The sequence below is a fragment of the Notothenia coriiceps genome, unplaced genomic scaffold (assembly GCF_000735185.1).
Source record: "Notothenia coriiceps isolate Sejong01 unplaced genomic scaffold, NC01 NC01_scaffold00037244, whole genome shotgun sequence".
In the NCBI taxonomy this organism is placed as follows: Eukaryota; Metazoa; Chordata; class Actinopteri; order Perciformes; family Nototheniidae; genus Notothenia; species Notothenia coriiceps.
Genome location: NW_011369945.1, coordinates 17,716,190 through 17,733,242, shown reverse-complemented (window position 1 = coordinate 17,733,242; position 17,053 = coordinate 17,716,190).

Genomic DNA, 17,053 nt, shown 5'->3' with positions numbered 1-17,053 from the left:
GAGTTTTTACCAAAAAGTTATATTTTGGTTTCATCTGACCATATTGACATTCTCCCAATCCTCTTCTGGATCATCTAAATGCTCTCTAGCAAACTTCAGACGGGCCTGGACATGTACTGGCTTAAGCAGGGGGACACGTCTGGCACTGCAGGATTTGAGTCCCTGGCGGCGTAGTGTGTTACTGATGGTAGCCTTTGTTACTTTGGTCCCAGCTCTCTGCAGGTCATTGACTAAGTCCCCCCATGTGGTTCTGGGATTTTTGCTCACCGTTCTTGTCATCATTTTGACCCCACGGGGTGAGATCTTGCGTGGAGCCCCAGATCGAGGGAGATTATCAGTGGTCTTGTATGTCTTCCATTTTCTAATAATTGCTCCCACAGTTGATTTCTTCACACCAAGCTGCTTACCTATTGCAGATTCAGTCTTCCCAGCCTGGTGCAGGTCTACAATTTTGTTTCTGGTGTCCTTTGACAGCTCTTTGGTCTTGGCCATAGTGGAGTTTGGAGTGTGACTGTTTGAGGTTGTGGACAGGTGTCTTTTATACTGATAACGAGTTCAAACAGGTGCCATTAATACAGTTAACAAGTGGAGGACAGAGGACGCTCTTAAAGAAGAAGTTACAGGTCTGTGAGAGCCAGAAATCTTGTTTGTTTGTAGGTGACTGAATACTTATTTTCCACCATAATATGCAAATAAATTCTTTAAAAATCAGACAATGTGATTTTATGGATTTTTTTTTTCTCATTTTGTCTCTCATAGTTGAGGTATACCTAGGATGAAGATTACAGGCCTCTCATCTTTTTAAGTGGGAGAACTTGCACAATTGGTGGNGACCCTGGAGCGCCGGCCTCTTATTTACTTACTCCACTTCATCCCCCTATGGGTAATAAAGCTGAGATGAGAACCCTCCATCGTATTTAGTCCTTAGCAATATGCTGCGCCTCTCCCCATGTATGGATGGGTACCGAGCCCCGGTATTAAACGGGCTCCGCCCGGGCCGGAATTATTAAAGACAGTGGTAACGTTAAGCTCCGACGTTATCTGACTTTTTATCGGTACTGGAGACATTTAAAAAATATATGTCATATGTAGTATTGCTACATAAACATTATATCGCAGTTTTAGTTTATCCAACTCCGTTTCTAATATGCAATAAGACTACAACATGCGTCTATGATGTATTTTCGAGCTTTCCAATCCAGACGAGATCTCTCTCTCCCGTCTGTGTGCGAGGGGGCGGGGCAGTTTGTAAAGGTCTCCTGACTGTGTTACAGACTGTCATCCTGGTTAGTGGTTACTCTGGGTTCTGTCTTCAGGACAGAGTGTTGGATTTTTTTGTTAATTGGATGGGACTTGATTGGATTCAATATTAGTAATTTTCTCGTTTGTGCGTTTGTTTAAATATATTTGGCCTTTGTCATGTGATTGACTGATTTACTCAAATAAAAAGATTGATGAATTATCATCTAATGATTTGTATGATGTTTTATTTATGTTAAAGGTCACTTTGAATGATTTTAACTAATGATAAGTAGTAGAAAAACTAATATTTTAAATTCGGGACGGTCCACATTAATTTCGGGAAGGCTTAGATTGTATTTCGGGACGGTTCCGGGAGGATGGTGAAAAAAGTTAGTCGAGAGCCCTGTTTTCTTGGTTTCCAGTGAACAGGAAAAACATGTTTAAATCTATTTAAAATACAAATTAATGTCAGGAGTAACATTAATTAATCTGAGCTACTTCGTTAAGATGCATGAACTGGGGTTGTTGTACTGGACCTCAGTCAGTGCACAGTAGATGGTGCTGAGTACGCCCCAAGGAAACAAAGGAGTAACTGCAAGGGATCAGAGCGATTTACTGTTGTTGCCAAAGGGCAGCTGAAAAAGCTATTTGGACCCCTTATAGAAAGGCCTACCTTAAATCAACATCAGTTTAAGTGTTCGCTATTGTTTTGATATTTTCATGGTCTTTTCCAACAGGAACTGAAGCCTTCCTCTATGCTCTCATTTTACTGTGCAAACCTGTGGGTTGCTGCTTTACTGTTGTCTCAGTCTCAGTGTTTTTTGTCTTGTTTCGATAGTGACTTTGCTGTTTTTAAAGGATTAGTTTATTCACAGAATTGGCAATAAATCACTATTTGCTATGAAGTGTGTATAGATAATGATTTCAGTTCTCCATCGTAAAGGGCAAGTTCAAGCTGCAAGTAAAGTTCAATTTAATTTAATTCCAGTAGAGCAATGCTGTGATTCAGTAAGACTAAATAAGCAAAATGTAAAAAAAACTAAAACAAGAAGCAAATTGTATTATGTATTATGATATTCTGCTCATTAACTCCACATTATTTGCTCACCCTTTCTTTCTACATAGGCTGACCTTATGGTGACAAACCCATTTTGATGTAGAGCAGGACAGTGAGATGTGTTATTACAAAACCACAGCAAACAGACGGGTCGTTTTAAAATAGACTCCAGGGGATCAGTCAGTAGTATTGTTGAGTTCTCTGAACCATAAAGGTGATCTTTCCTTAACCCTAAACGAGAAGATTTGATGGCCAAACCCTACGAATAATAGAGATTGAAGATAAAACCATCAGAGACAAAGCCTTTAAAGCAACTTTGATGTTAAGGTATCTGGACTTGCGGGACACCCAAACACATTTAAGATCTACATTTTTTTTTACCACGTTTCAGCTCCCGAAAAACTGAACATGGTATCTTGCGTATCTTAATAAATACAACCAATCTTCAGTAAATCACCATTTTAATAGAGAAACGTAGAGCGATGTGAATCTTTGGTGTTTAACAGCATTGTTCAACGTTATCGGATTGTTTGAATCCAAAATGCATGTTGACCGTTCCACTAGTGACTTGATGATTCAAAAGTAAACAATATGCTTTAACATTGCATAAATGACACGACTACAAGTTAACATGGTCAGAAACTTGTTTGATATAAACTTTTAGACTTCCAGAATACTTATGACATAACACAGTTAAACTCTTTTGGACATACGGCACCATCAGTAATGCTAAGTGTCAAGAGCTACAGTGGGGCAAAAAAGTATTTAGTCAGCCACCAATTGTGCAAGTTCTCCCACTTAAAAAGATGAGAGGCCTGTAATCTTCATCCTAGGTATACCTCAACTATGAGAGACAAAATGAGAAAAAAAAAATCCATAAAATCACATTGTCTGATTTTTAAAGAATTTATTTGCATATTATGGTGGAAAATAAGTATTCAGTCACCTACAAACAAACAAGATTTCTGGCTCTCACAGACCTGTAACTTCTTCTTTAAGAGCCTCCTCTGTCCTCCACTTGTTAACTGTATTANTGTGTGTGTGTGTGTGTGTGTGTGTGTGTGTGTGTGTGTGATGCTCCCTGTGGTTCCTTCTGTAATTCTGTATGCTTTCAGCTTGTTCTAGGTTCCCAGACTGGGAACCTAGAACAAGCTGAAAGCATACAGAATTACAGAAGGAACCACAGGGAGCATCACACACACACACACACACACACACACACACACACACACACACACACACACACACACACACACACACACACACACACACACACACACACACACACACACATCTACACACTTTTAAAGGAGGTTAATCTTTCCTTTCCTATCCCCTGCTCCATTTTCTATTTATAACAGCATCTGGAGTTGCTACAAGAGTGACACAGAGAGCGAGAAAAACAGAGATGAGGAAGAGGAGGAGACAGATGATGGCCATGGAGGGATGATGAGAGTTAGACCACAGCGTGTGTGTGTTTGTTTATGCCCTCGAGAGGCATCAGCCAGTTGCAGGAACCAGCGGGGTTGACAGCTAACGGCATAGTTGTGTCTGATGCGCCGTCACAAACATATTGTCACTAAAAAGCACAGATAAGCGGTGGCAATTAGCGCTGCTTTCCCTGCCTGAGTGTGAGGGTTTCTGTGTGAGAGGTATTACAGCAGTAAGTGCATTTGTGTCTATAGATTAATACAAGAGAGGTGCATAAGCATATGTGGGTCTTTACAGCCTAAATGTGTTTGTGGTAAAATGGTGACACTACAGTCCCTCTGGGGTCTGTCACTGTCATCCTGCCAAGTGTGTGACTTGATTTTCTGAGGGTGATAAAGCTTGATCAACACTTCTGACTAAAATACCAGTGAAGATGAACAGATTAGAGTATTGAAAGACATGGAAGGGAAGTGAAAGACGCATGAAAAAGAGACACTAATTGAGCAAAAGAGGTTGCAGTGCAATCAGGAAGTGCAATATTAGTTCATAGTTATTTTCTCTATTAAAAAAACCTGAAACCTTCAAATGTTGTCACCACCAGCTTACTTGTTCTAGTCCTTCATGGTTGTTGTGCTAGCGACGTCATCATCATATAATTTAAACTGAAGGTCAGCGTTTTAAGCTCCTAATTAGTCATTTCATAAACAAAGGGCTGAATTCTAGAGTAAACACAACAAAAATGTGTCACTGTCCTAATTCAATACACCACACTGCTTAAGTACTTGTATGACATTAAAGAGTCCACTCTCGAGGAATGAATACCCTGTGTTTGAATGTGTTGATCATAGAGGTTTAATGACTGTTTATGTCAATGGAGTTTGGTGGCTTTGGGGAGGGGAAAATACTGTAACATGTTGTATGTTAATGAATTAGAACAGCTATCCAAATACCTGAAAAACAAAGAGAGAACGTGTTATCACATCCATATTGTCAGAATAAGTTCATATTTAGCCATGACAATGTTTCCACTAGCAACAAGTGACATGACACAAAAGCAAACACACAAAATCAAGCGAAAGGGAAACAGACATTATATTTCTGTAGTTTCCTTTCCATGATGTTGTCAGACTCTTTTAATAGTCTGAGCCTGTCAGTGTAAACAAAAAGTGCTTTTAGTGGACAAACATTGATGGTGTGTTTGTGGCCAGAGCGATTACATTGTGGACCGTTTAGCTGCTGCTGTAGCTCAATATTGGAGCAATTTCAAAAATGGTTGTCCCCATTAGTCATTTAGACAGGTTAAAAAAAAAGAAGAGAGTTACCCTTTGAGGATTTATTTGAAGTAAAAGTGCAGAAAGCCTCTGAATGTTATATGGCACTGTGTATATTATGACACTTGGAGGCGGATCCTTGTCTCCAGTCACTCACAATATGTCACTTCCTCGTCTGTCTGTCTCACTTACACGTTCTGAGACTCAATGTCAACAAGATGATTCACATGGGGCCTTAATCCTCGTCACTTGGCCCTCCTGATCCATCTGAAAAACTCTGAAAAGTCACACACACACATTGTGCGAGACTCCTTCGAAGCATAAAGGGTGGTAGAAAGCAAAGGAGCTCTTGAAACTCATTAGATGTGGGAAGGCCCGCTGCAGATGATGAGATACACTCAATTAAACAGGATGGGGTTCTACTGGGCCCGAGGGAGCCATTCTAAACCAGTAGGAAGCGAAAACCATGAGGGAGAGAGAAGATTTGTATATGTGGGATGAGCATAATAGAGTTGACAGATAGATCTGAATGCTTGGCAGTGTGTTTAAATGTGTGTGTGTGCTGGATGAGCTGCAGCCCCCCAGGGACTACGGATGTGATCATATGTTGACGACGCATACTGATAGGTGTGATAAATGCTCCAACACGTCTGTGTCAAGGCGAGGGGTGTGTAATTTCTTGGAAGGGCCCCCCGGGGACGTGGGTTGTGATTTTCATAGTAAATGAGAAATGGATGGACAGCGTAAGACAGAGAGAAAGAGGCAGAGGATCATGGGGGACTTGGGAATACAGGCAGATAAAAACAAATAGAGGCTATTAGTCAAATAGATAGTTCCTTACTCAGATGGTTGTGATCTCAAGATAATCTACATGGCAGTGAGGATGTTCATCAATACTGAATGTGTATGGTTATTGTAAAAGTATATTGTCCACTCTCTTTTTCACATACTGGTGACCTTCTTATGCTTGAAAACCCCAAAGTTGTCCCACAAAAGTAATACTTCAATTTTTCACTGAGAAAATATAGTTTGTCTGACTCTGAATCAGGCTTTGTTTATTGGAAGACTAAACAAGTAATAGAAGAGAAACTAAAACCATTGGAAGCAGGAAACTAGTTTCGTCTAGTTTTTTGTCTCTAAATGCAAATGCAGACTAGCACATAGAGCAGAAAATATTGTGGAAACTGAAAAACAACTTAGAAGTAACCTCAAATGTGTACAGTCCTTGAATAAAATGTATCTATTTTACATTCCAGACAGTTCAAAAGATATTTCATGAACATTTTCCAAAAAGGATCCCAGGTGGCAGGTTTATTATCTAGTCTGTTTAAATTCTATTACATCTTGTGTCCTGTAGAGACCCAGCAGCAATAGGCCCACAACCTATTTCTAGATCCGGCCCGGGTGGAAGAAAGAGGTCAGCACCCAGTGCAGTCGGCAAGATAGGTCACACATTGTAATCTACAAGAACTTGTGGTTTTCCTCCAGGCGGAATCTGGGCTATTAAATGCACTTTCTGGTGATTGTGATTCATATTCAGTCACCACATTGCACTTTGTAATGGCCTGTTGCCTATTTGTGTACTTTAAGATCCCCTTGTGCTTTCTCCTGACCTGGTAAGTTGGAGATAACAGAAAAGGCATTCAGTCTTTACTTAAGGTGTACTAAGGGGGGCATATTCAAGGTCACATCTTAATAAAGACACACAACCCTGAGGTGCAATCTAATTGTTGGGGTGGTGTTTGTGATGCTGAAAGTATTCGAAACAACATTAATGGCCAATAAAAAATATGAGCTAAATCTATCAATAAATTGGATAAAGAAAAAAATATTAACTTAAACAGAGGTCAACAGGTACAAAATAAGATTAATAACACTGCAAAAATGTTTGTGTTTATTTAGAGAAAAGATCTTAAGGTATCAGTTGTTTAGAAAAATCCTAAACTTGAATAGCAGTTTGGGACTTTCTTTTTTCTGATATCAATTGTATCGGTACTGTTAATTCAACTTGCCCTATGTCTCTGGAATATGTTGGAACTATTTTATATTTTAGGGTTAGGTTAGTTCATTTTAACTTTATCCCAATAGTGTTTGTACGATGTAAATCCAGACGTGTTAGTTATTATATTTCAAATACTGTCTGCTTAGGGTCTGGGCTCCTATACTAAAGCTTCAGATGGCTTATCAGGGAATTGCATTTCACATATCTCCATAATATGTTATGCTTGTACTTAATAATTACTTTGTAATTTCAACTGAATTGTATTGAACTGAACTGAAACAAACAAGTGTTTATACTTTGAGATACAAGGAGACTTCAAAGAAAAGCAAACCAGAGACAGAACAGGAGGAATGGAAACTGGGAAGAGAAAAGGGCTAAAATGTGGACTGTTTGAAAATGGTACAGATGCTGACTGATGTACAGAAGTGAAAACAGACAGACAGGCGGAGCTGCACAGTGTGGGGGGGGGGGCAGAGAGAGGAAGACATCTCCAGCAGCACATTCTGACGGAGGTGGAAATGAGTAACCAGTGGAGCCTGTCACAGCAGATGGCTGAGAATCCATTAGCTAATAGTGGAGGAGCCTCCCAGCCAAACTAATGACGCCCTCATTACTACGCTGCACGCACCCCCGCCCAGCCAATGGACTCTGGCTGGGCCTTTGTCTGGATCGGGATGCACAAACACACACACACATGAATCTGCACAAATGTATGTGAACACACATCCAAGGAAGGAAGGTGATGTATGCAGGGAGGGGACATTTTATGAAATAAAAAAGTTAAATGTGCAGACAGAGACTATCCCATCCATCTATCCATCTTTCTACACACATGACTGCCACCTCAAAATATGCCATCTGCTTTTCACAGCACGGAGAGATGAAAAACTCAATACCACGGCTGCATAAATAATTTTGCCTGTGTGTGCTCTGCATGGGATAATGCACAGGTATTCACTCACCTATCTGTAACTTATCACCTGTGTTCATAAACACACTCCGGCACATGATGATGGGCGTGCACACACACAAGTCGGCACACAAACCCTCTGCATACTAAAGAAGCAACAAGACGGACCAAAGTTAGACAGACGATGCAGTCTAAAATTGTTCTAACTTTCTGCAATCGTGAGAGGTATCTATGTATGTTTTACTGCCACATTGCATATTTAGAGGAGCTGATAGCTCTCAGGACCCTCTCTGGGGCCAAATGAACTACATCTGAACTGTGTTTCATCTCGTCTCAAAGGAGGATGTTGCTTCTTTGTATTTTACAGTCAAAGAGGAAATCACAAAGGCATACAGTCAGAAAACAAGACAACACAAGTTTTCTGCTGACCTAGATCAGTTTACCTTGATATTCTCTAATAGATTCCACAGCAGTGAACACGTGGGGGATTCGACTGAACAGTGGCAGGTCATTCAAGGTCAATGTTCATGTCCTTCATTGCCGTAAGCAGGTTCTGAGAACATAAAAGCAAGTGTAAACATAATTTCACTTTCGAATGTTTGACCAGGAGAGTGCAGCTATGTAGCAGTTTAAAGTTTGCCTATATTTGCACTTGGCAGTGAGGACAGACAGAGGAAGGGCACTAAAGGAGAGGTTCACGTTCACATTCCTGCTAATGCAGCCGCAGCAACCGCTTGATATTCCCAGGAAAGTTTCTCCTCAACCTGTCAGCCATCAGGGCAGCAGCAGCTTCGTATAACTCATTTGACACTGAAATGCAAGCTAATAGGCTTTTTAACAAGTGCGACATTTAGGGGTGAGAAATGTGAAAAACAGTGTCTTTTATTAGTGGAAGATTGGCTCACATTGCCCCAAAAATAGAAAAGATTATGCGATCAGGTACAACATCTTCTTGAGGTCTTCTCAAGTTTGCCGTTTCAAGTTTTTCCCTCTCTTTGATACATTTTTGATCACAGCCGGATCCCCTGTGGGGTATTAGATACACATTTTCCTGGTGTCAAGCGTGAGTGAGTGTGAATATTCGTGCGCAGGTGACTGTAAGGAGGTGTGAGTGGATGTGGGAAACTTTCCCAACAGAACTCAGAGGACAAGTATAGCTAAAAGGGGGAACTGTATTCCTACTGTAGAGAGTCTGACTGGCAGAAGATGAGAATATGAGGTCAGGTAGGAGTTGAGTAGAGGTGCTCACACTGCAGTCTGCATGTGCCAATTGCCTGTGAGACTTTTCCTTGATCTGTGAGACAGAGCCATGCAATCTGAATGAAGGGGTTAGCTGAGGCAGCCCAAATAGAAGCTGGGTAATAGACAACAGTTGTCCAACAATGTTTTTGGTTTATCTTGAAAAAATTTCTCCGTGACCTCAGCCATCGATCAGGTGCATTTTTCAATGGCTCATCAGGTCTGCCATGGCTAATGCACAGCAGAGAAGAGCAGTGTGTCCAGTTTGTGACCTCAGAACTGCCTCTTGCTGATGATTCAGTCCTGCAGGATTTGTCAGGCTATGACCATCAGTGTGCACTGGAGCAGATTGAAACTGGATTTCAATCAGAGAATTGACAGTTGGCAGCCTCAAGTCCAAGAACACAATAGTTTACCTGTGAAAAGTGGAATGTCTTTTGATTGGTTGTCAGGCTCTGCACCAAAGGAACTGCAGGGCCGCAGTCATGCAGATGTTCAACTGTATCTCTCACCTCTGGGCACACAATTTGGGCAGTGACCAAAAGGATAAGATCATGGGTAAAAGCATCTGCAAGTTGTTTCCATTTCAGGATGTTTGGTCCAAAACATTACCCATGTCATTTCCCGAACACACACTGTTTCAACTGCACAACGTTGATTCGTTGATTGTCCAGCCAAAATGCTCTACAAGATGCAAATGTCTGCTACAGTCTCAAGCTTTGCCACGAGAAGTTATCAATGAGGGAAGAACTGTCTTTAAAAAGTGCTTTTCTATTCGTTCATTTGGACTTCTGTTTACTCTTTCACAACTGTCACTGCATCGCAAGTCTCTTGTTGTATCGCCCAGCTTGAATTCTACTGGGACATATTTGTTGCATATATAGTATAGGTTGATGAGACATGGGGGTGTAAGTATGACTGACCTGTTTAGCTTGACCTGTTTGCTAGAAGGGAAGAACAGATATGCCTTTTAGGGATTTTGAGGGGCTTTGGAATGTGACATTTGAGGGAAAACTACCTTTATAAATTATAAATGAAAGCTTTATGCCAAATTTGTTTGTGAATAAGTGAAAATATGAGGTAAAGCTTTTGCTGTTTTTGACCTCTGGAGGGCCGCTTTTTTCCTGATAACTTAACAGGAAACACATTTTTAAAATTACATTTGACAGAAAACTAGGATAGAACAAAGGACTTCTATTCCGGCTCTCTGTATACTAAACCTGCTCAGCTTATTAAAGGCTGGCCTCTATCCGTATGTTCTCACATCATAAACAACTGTTTTACATCAGTCAACGTTTGTATGTCAAATAAATTCTTCGCAAAGACTTTTTGAACAACAGTTTTTACCTTTATGCTCACAAGTAAAGGGTTGTAGCTGGTCTGTACTAAATCTTTTAACCCAAATTACGAGAAGAAATAAGAGACTGACCTCTTCATAAGGGGCACTGAGGAAAGAGCAACATTTATTTTCACCGTGGTGGAGTGAGGGTGGAAGGCAGGCAAAATCAGACTGGTTGGTTTAGACAGCTACAACATCATCTGGGAGTACAGGGTGAACACTTTGTTAGCCAGGAGCTAAAAGAGAGACAGGTGAAGGGGAATGCTAGAGAAGGATGAAGACAAACAAGGGCACAGCAGGATGGAAGTAGTGTATATAGAAACACACAAACAGAGATGTAATAATAACCCACAAAGACTGGGAAGAAGTGTAACAGGGAGAATTCTGTATTATATATAGGTTGTCAGCTTTGGATAAATAGGATTTACATTTGAGGTATTAACCAGAGATGAGCCAGGGTGACTGTGAAGGGCAGTGTGCCAGAAAAGCATTTCATGAAACACAAATCCATCAATTCCTATTCCCTGCCTGGGAGGACTTCAAAGACAGGTCTCACACCGTGCATCCATTCAAGCATATAGTCAGCTAGCATTGCAGCATGAAGAGTATAATGTGAGCTCAGCACAGTGCAGGTCAGCCTGTACAGTATTGGACATCCACTCAGGACACTCCAGCTTGTTATTGCGTATAACCCTATTTATTTTTGGCAGTTGTTTATACGTATTACTTTCTCTAACCTATAGAAATACACTGGGTTCAATCAACAGTAAAATATCTAAGGATTGAGAACGAGACAGGGAGTGCTGTATGTGAGAGTCAAAAATAAACCATTCTCTGACTCATATTTCATCAGTATGCAGGACACCTGGGCCACTATGTCAGTTTGTTCTCATCAAAACCTGCTCCTTGCAGCTCATGAGCCACAGCAGTGTGTGAAGATACACAATACGTGCACATAGACACACACAGACACAGCGTGGCTGTCACAGTACGCAGCACAGATGATGAGCTTGTGGGAGGCAAATCCCAAAATCCAGACCAAAGTCTCCTGCAGTGCAAGGTAGGTGTTTTTATACCAACGTGACACAATCCTTGTCTTGTCGACACCTGGCGAGTATTTAAAGGTAGGTGTGTGTTCAAAGACTGCATACAATTATTTGAGTATTATAATTTCAGTGCTTTCCAACCGGAACAAAAAAGGGATATACTGTAACTTTGGATGCTAAAGTCCTTGGTCCAATTCCGTTTTTTTCTTTATTCAAGCGATACCTTAGTCACAAAATGACCATTAGTCCTCGCCCAGTGTATTCTAAAAACTGCTCATCTCACAAGCCTCCATGGTGAACTCGCAGAAGCGTGAGAATGTTTATGGGGAACTGCATTTAACATTAAGGTTTAGCAAATAATGCATGTTTGTATTCAGTTGTGTAAATAGTAAACATTATTTAATATAGTTTTGTGATTGTTTAACGCTCACCTCAATTTATCAAGATATTGACTTTGTCGACTGTGGAAGCTTGCGAAAAATAAACACCACAAACATTTTCTTCCACAATTTAAGGTAACAGGGGGTGAGTAATTGACATATAAATGGTAATTTTGTGGGAGAAGTATTCCTTTAAGCAGGGAATTACAGCTGAGGTTAATTTGGGATATGGTTTAGCTTCAGGTAATAGTTTGCCGTGTAGTAGTGAGGATTAATGTTTGGCTCATAAAAATAAGGCTCTGTAGCTTTGCTGGAGGAGCCCGTAAAATAATCAAGCTCATAAACCACGGTATTCAGCAGCACTGGGCGGTGATTGGCTGTGTTGTTTCTGTCTTAATCTGTTGCTGTTTGCACTGCTGCTTGGTTAACACTCCTTATTCTCTTTCTGGCACATAATTACGGCTCCAGCGGGATCCAGCATGGTGAGATTGGTGCCATGCTAACATTTAGCCTGATATATGTGTGCATCTGTGTTCGTCTGTGCAAGTGTCAATGTTTCCTTGAGTAATGGAGAGACTGCCGTTTGCTCAAGTCTTGCCAAAGTCTATGAAGGAAGTTTAGAGAGTGTGTGTGCATTGGTGGGTGGGCGGAAGATGGATTTAGTCTCCAAGGAGCAAAATAAGTGTTCGTTTTCAGGGGCAAGACAGAATTAAGATTTGGGTAATCACATGCTGGTTGCAAAACACACATAACATTATCACCTATGCTCAACAAAAACCTGCCATCACACACACACACACACACACACACACACACACACACACACACACACACACACACACACACACACACACACACACACACACACACACTTGAGTCAGCAGTAATCCTGCGGCAGCTCTGGCCCAGAGAATCATGTGTCTGTGGTAATCATCACATGTACATACATACACACACACACACGCACATGCACACACACACACATACACACACACACATAAATCCTTGCACACCTTGGCCCTGCACCAAACCCTATATTGACACTGATCCCAGGCCAGCGCTTGCTGCTTAAAGGAGCTTGAAAATCAGTGGGTAAACAGATGGATCAACACCCACCGCTGATCTATGTTCAGCTGAGGCTCCAGCCGCTCCAAATCATGGGATGGCACGTTTCCCATTCGGAATCACTTATGATTATGAAAGTGGCAATGGAGACATTTGTGTGTTAAAATTTTTTTTTTTTTAACTGTATGTTAATCTATCAACTATCTCCAAGTTGATATCTTTGACATGAAAAGGCAGCCAGGGTATTTTTAATTGAATCCATCAGATTGATTTGATGATATTACATCTCTATCAGCGTAGAAGAACTCAATCTCATGTGCTGATTGCCTGAGCTCTTCACATAAAAGAAGCGGGAAGGTTTCATTAAGGCTGTGATAATTCAAAGATATAGAAATCAGTGCATATTCAGAGCTGTGTACAGGGTAAAAATAGCATGCAGACTGAAGTCATTAAACAGATACATACACTATAAACGGGCCTTGTTACTGAGAGGTAAGAAGGATGGAATGATGTATCCTTACAGTTTTATAGAGATATTTTATCTCTATGTGTTTCCTAATAAATGACAACAGCTTGTCGCTGGCCTACCACCAGCAGGCCAATCCTAGCTAAACAAGACGATACTGTCAGCTCCTTTGTTCCAGCAGAGTGAATGAGGAGCCAAATCTGGGTTTTGTTGAAGAGAATCACAATGGCACACACACGACAAGCCAGTGTCAGTTAAAGTGATTCTGCACTTCTAACAGTCAAAGAGGGTGATAGCGAAAAAAAATTACAAGTACGGTACATTGTATTGGAATAAAACCGTCTAAAGAAGCTTCAAGCCTCTGCTCGCTGATTTTCATATTGTTCTAAAACAAACGCCAATCAATGGATGCTTAAAGGCATCCAGCCAGTAATCTGCAGCACCATTGTTATTGTCAAAGCTAAAAAATACAGCATTGGTTGGCCACACAAAAGAATCACAGCCATTTTAGTCGTGTTTTCCTTAAATACGATTAAACACATTTAAGAATACCAAACACAGCGTTACTGTATGTGTTCAAACTGAATTTAGAAAATGTCACTATAACCAGTGTGTGATTTGAACTCTAATCATCATCATCATCTTCTGATAACGCTTTATAATCAGCATTTTCCCAGTCATTTATATATTCATTCTCATCTTCCTTTGCACCTGTAGTAGGTGGAAGCATTATGCTGTGCTTGCCTATATGAATAGATATTGTATTCAATACAAATACTACTGTAGCAAACACAACAACTCAGTAACCTAACAATGGGCACTATTCCTTTGGACAGAGTATGCTCACAGAGCAGATGTGTTAACTTGTTATTATACTGGCAATGTTAGTTTTTGTCAGCCTAAAAGTAATGGTCTAATTATAAAAGGTACTAATCACATTGTAGACTGGATCTTGTGATTAATGAGTTTTAATACTCAACAGGAATACAAAAACTGTACAGCCATGTGATGTATTTGCCTGCCAAACTGTATTGCAGTGGGGCAGTTCATTGACTGATATGAAAAAGGTTGATTGTTGTGCTCCGGTACGTGTTGGTCATTGCACTGTTGACTGAATGTAATGGTAAATAGAGCAATGACAAGCTTTCCACAGTTTCCTGGGTAAATATAGGTGTGTATCGGCTTAATTCATATAAAAGTAGCCCCCTTAACTTGCATGCCATGCTATGTTGTACAGGGTAGCTCAGTATTGCATTTTCCCCTGGTCTATAAAACTTTAAAATTCAAATGAAATTTACAAAAATCTAATAAAAAGTTTTACAGATATCAAATGTAGCTAGTATGGCTAAGTTAGCCTGCTATCTTCTGTCTACAAAAGTTAGGTAAAAGCAGGCAGTAGCCAGGTTTCCATCCGGTATCACTTATTTAAACTCCATAATCTTTGGCTTTAACATGTGTACTCAAAGTTGACTGCAGTTTCGACTGAAAGAGCATCCAGACATGGTATTGCCAAAAGTTTAAGGCAAAATCTCAGCCTCCCCTCGCCAAAATCTTCAAACAAAACTGCTAACGTTAACTGGAAGGCGATTTCAGTCTGAATAGTGAAGTGGCAATGAAATGGCTATTCTGTGTAAACCAGCAATCCCCTGCTCAATCCTGTTGGAAGAGCAAACAAACTGGAAAATGGGCAAGTAAGAGTGGATGTTTTTCTGGTCCCCTTCCAACCCAAAAACTCATCTCTTGCTGCTGTTAGACGAGCCAGCATTGTAATGAGTGTTGGTAGAGAGCGAGGAAGGCTGATAATACGAGGAACAAATGTGAAGCAGAGAGAGGGTGTGAGAGCGCCAGCATTCTTTATAAGTGTTTTCTTTCACTGCCACACACTGTTGAATGTGTGAGGCTATTCATCCGCTCCGTCTTGTTCCATCCCACCATTGATTTTGGCTTTCAAATTTCATTAAATAGCAGTGGTGGAAAGTAACATTGAGATTTTTTAAAGATTCATTTCCTCTGCAGGGCTTCAAGCAGTCATCCAATCTAGCAGACCTCTAAATGGACATTAACAACCACTTTCAGAGGAACTCATTTTCTGTTTTGCAATTCCTGCTTGTTTCCAGCTCTCCATCTACATTTGTTATTTCATTTATTTTATCAACATAATTTTTTTTTTACTATCTAAGTGCATTCCTTTTCCAAAATTATTTTTTCATTCAACAGATGCCTTTTAAACAGCACCAAACTGAGATCTTCCATAATTATTAAAGTAGTTTTATATCTTGTAAGATGTGGTGCTAGTTTCAAAATGTTACTTTGTCTGTTTTTTATAATTGAAGGTAAGGGATGGATGGTTAGTGGTTAATGGTTGGAAATTAGTTTTGCAGGGATGAGGATTTGCAAAAAAAACAAAACAATGCATTTTGTTATTTGTGGATAGCAGCTATAACAAATGCAGTTGGATTACAAATAGGGAAATCCATTTGAATTGCTTCAGAATGCATTTTGTGTGACCTTCAGAGACAGTGAGACGAGCATGGCATTGCATCAGTCTCAGGCGCTATTGTGAAAATGCAAAATCAGAATGCGAGATTAGATAGGAAATAAAATAAAATATGTACCTGTCCCGGCAAACCTCGGACCCATTTGTGTTTGGTATTTCTCTTCAGGCTCAATAGCAGGAATGTGTATTCAACTCCACACGGGCAAACCTACATGCATACAAAATAAAATGTGGCTCATTACCGTCTGTATTGGATTCATTACCTCCAATGTTATCACGATAACGCTCAGATCTATTCATCATAACAACATCATCAGCCCTCCGAATGCATTCATTGGCATTTTCGTCTTTTTTTCCTATTTAGTCTGGCCTTGAACAGATAAAGCGTAGCTGATCTAACTTACTGGAACATTTTGTGTCATTCTAATGATCCCACACACCAAAAAAACATATTCTAATGATTGATGTTTAAAAATGTATGCAAGGGTTAATGTCTTGCAGGGTTTCATTAGTGCTTTGTTGATACTGTTAGCGTACTTCTTTCATTAGGTGGGAGGAGGTGGGTTACACGAGGGTCATTTGTCCCCGAGCTTCTACTTTGGATCCTTCCGTGCTAGAGCCTCAAATGTCTTCTTTTGAGATTCTTGATTAAATCTTTTTAAATCACATCCAGGAGGTAAAAGTTATGTACTGGTGTCACAGGCCAGTTCATCCTGAACATCTGATTCATTATGATGTAAGACCCTGAAACGGGAAAGATCAGCAGTCTGTCACACTCAATACATGTAGTCAGGAGGAAAATCTGATAAAGCCGGGCATGAGACATTTTTAAACCCTGAAAGAAAACTCATTTAGCATGGGATTCAGTAAGAAAAGATGATTTCTTTCATAAATCGAGTAATAAATGTAACTCGGTCAACATAATTGAATTAGTTTTAAACAGGCCTATTTGGATTGAAACTGAGATTAACTATTTTCATTGCCTTATATTGGAAATGTTTGTACATGTACAATGCCCTTCATTATTCACATGATTTTTTCAACCCTTGTGTCTTAAAAATATGACTTCGGAAGTCTTCCCAAGATTAGGTCATTGTGGTTTTTCAAG